The sequence below is a fragment of the Condylura cristata genome, unplaced genomic scaffold (genome assembly GCF_000260355.1).
Source record: "Condylura cristata isolate star-nosed mole 26May11 unplaced genomic scaffold, ConCri1.0 scaffold00016, whole genome shotgun sequence".
In the NCBI taxonomy this organism is placed as follows: domain Eukaryota; kingdom Metazoa; phylum Chordata; class Mammalia; order Eulipotyphla; family Talpidae; genus Condylura; species Condylura cristata.
In genome coordinates, this window is record NW_004567117.1 from 7,744,886 (window position 1) to 7,748,057 (window position 3,172).

Here is a 3,172-nt window from a genome sequence, read left to right on the forward strand (position 1 = left end):
TGCCTGTTCTGCTCCCCACTCTGACTCTGCTGAATCCTCTCACTGCCCCTGCATCTCTGGCCTGTACCCCAGTTCTGTATGCACAAATAAATATTAAAAAACAAACAAACTATAAACAATTTACTCTTGCTGGCGCTTCATTGTTTTTCCTTTTCAAAAAATGCTTAAATGTCCCTATGTCAGGGTCTCAGATTATAATTAAATGAATGAAGCTATTAAAAAATAATCATTTATGCCATTCAGGAGTGAGTACTAGCTATAATTCAAAATTTTAAAGTCTCTAGAAAAAACATGCAAAAGAGGAAAGTTTAAATTTAGCTATCATAACTACTATTCTACTAAATATGGTAAAAGATGGAATCTCTGAAAACACCTGGTAACTAGTTTAGCAACTGTCATATCCAAACAGGAGTAAAGATGGATTACTTGAGAAAATTCTTTGGTTTATGAAAAAATGGAACCTGCTAATGGAGGAAAAACAGTGAAATTGTTCTCAGATCTTAAAGGACACGAAAGGAAAGGGGCCTGTATTTACTGAGGAATAACAGCAATACCCTCAAGCGGAGCTCCAGGGCCAGCTGAAAAGGAAAACAGAAAGAAGCAGCTACCCAGAGATGGGTCCCCTGAATGTTACTGCATCCTGGCCCTGGACTCCTAATGAAACAGCTATTTCTAGTTGGATTGAGTAATGGAATATGTTTATTTCTTTTGATCTTTGGTCCTTGCTTCTTAAGTTACCTAATTAGTCCACTCTGTCTCCAAAGTTTGTAGAATTCAAGGGATTTTTAAATACAGCAGTGGTTTACAAAAGTTGAACATGTTTTTCCTATGTCACAGGGGCCTAAAAGCAACCCCTATCTGCCTATGGTGGGGTCTTATTTGTCCAATCTCTTGGCAGCACTCAACCACTACATGTAAAAATCATGATTTTTGTCTGTCTCTCAGGCTGAGACAATTTCAATCCTTTTGGAGTTCAGGGTCCTTGGGTTCACTCTGGGAAAGCTTTCACCAGAACTTCCCTTTCAGCACCAGGGACACTTGCATAAGCACTGATGGGCAGGAAGATCTGCCCCCAAGAGACCGGTTTGCAGAGAGAGGCCTGCATGGTCACAGGCAGGTGGCCTTAGAAGAGCAGCCTCTGCTGGGGGAGGTCAGTGCAGAGAAGCCCTGACATGGTACAGTTCACAGGCAGGCAGGAGGCTCCTGCCCTGCAGAGGGAGAGTGTGGGTGGAAAGGAGCACCTGCATAGTCACAGGTGGGCAGAGGACTGCTGCGTGCTGGTGCAGACTGCATTGATATAGGCAGCTTCTCTTTGGGAGGGGCCCACTCCTTGTGATCCTAGGTTTGTTGACTTTGAATAGAACCTAAAATGACCAGAGATTAGCTAAAGAGCTTCATCTCCATGTCCTTATCTTTTTCCTCTTGGGTCTGAGCTTCACACATAGCCCCCAACATTCTGCTATCTGCTGGCTATCTGACTTCCCCAGGGCATCCATGCCTGAGGACCTTTATTTTTATGGCGGTGTCAAGGATCTTGATTTTTATGGCTGTGTTTGTATGCTAGCCCCTTCTACTCATCTCCCTTGTGTGAATCAATCTTGTGATACTTCCCCTTGCATTCCTTCCTCCATCACTCCCACCTGTAGGAATTACTTCCTTCAGCCAGAGGAAGATACACTGTGTCCCTCCACTCCTTTAAAATAAAGAGGATATGGGCCCTCCCTGGTGGCGCAACGGGTGAGGGTACAGCACTACAAGCTGGCTGCAGCCACTTCAGTGCAAGTTCAATCCCTAGCCCTGGAGTTGATCCACATGGCGTGGCAGACCTCTCCTGACCCGCCCACTGCTCCCCACAGCAGTGTACTTCGTTGATCTGCCTACTCTGCTCCCCACTCTGTCTCCAATGAATCCTCTCACCGCCCCTGCACCTCTGGCCTGTATCCCAGCTCTGTAAGCATAAATAAATTTTAAAATTCTAAAAAATAAAATAAAATAAAGAGGATGAAAAATTTCTCTGGGGGAATAAGACAGGAAGGGTCCTGGAACAGAGACAGAGGAACAGGACTCAAGGACATAATTTTGTTGTTCTCATTGGGCTAATAAGCAAGTTGTTAAATATATATGGAAGGAGTCAAAACCTCCTAAGAGGGAGTGTGGCCCTAGGGTGTGATAAATTGAAGTTCTCCCCCCCCCCCCACCTATCCTGTACCTGCAAAACATCTGTGCAAAATTCTGGGTAAGATGACCTAAACCCCACTTGTTGAAAACCCCTCTATCTTGGTTACTCTCTGGGGACTGTTAATGGGTCCATAGTCTTGCTAAATATAAAAACAGGTCACAACCCATTCATAATCCCATCTCAGTCCCCTCAAATTAAATGCACTTACATCAGCAGCTCAAGGCCCAAGGTGTGATACGCTCCTGAGTGTGTCCTATTGCTTGTAATGCAAGCTTCACGTCTAACTCGCTTACTCTGACTCCTACATGAATTCTTTCCTACTCTGCAGTGAAGAACCTCACTCCTGGGTGACAGGCCTTACTGCTCCCAACTCACTCTTGTAACAAGGTGGTTCCCAGGAAAAGGGGAGGTTCCAGGTTCCCTGCTCCACTCAAAGGAGGAGAAGAATCCAGAGAGGAGACTGAAGAGGAAGGAAGCGGGATGGAGAGCCAGAAGGAGACCTGAGGGAGGCACATGGAGCAGAGAGACATGTGAAGAAACAGCTCTTGTTTCTTGGTCCTGGACTGGTTGAAACAGACGTGGGTGAGAGACCTGTGGGGAGGTTAACTATAGCAGTGCTTATCTTGATTTTGATTTTGGTCTTTACCTCCCAGACTTATCTGGCCATTTCTGACCACCCCCCCACACTTATTTTCTCTTTGTAGCAGTTTCATTACTTTAAAAAAAAAGCTTTTTAATAATAATTTATTTTACATATTTTTGTACATTTTTTTCCATCTCAGTTGCAATCCCCGTGGGCTTCCCAACACCAAATCACCCATGTGCCATCACCATAGTCCAGTGCACTTCTCTAGCCACAACCCCTCCCGCCCCGTTTTTGATCCCATTCCCCACTCCAACCCCACAAAATATCTCTGGTATGTAGCTGTTCATCATTATTATTTTCTTGCCTGTTCTGTTATATCTGACCCTTTTCTATGGGTCTTGGTCAGA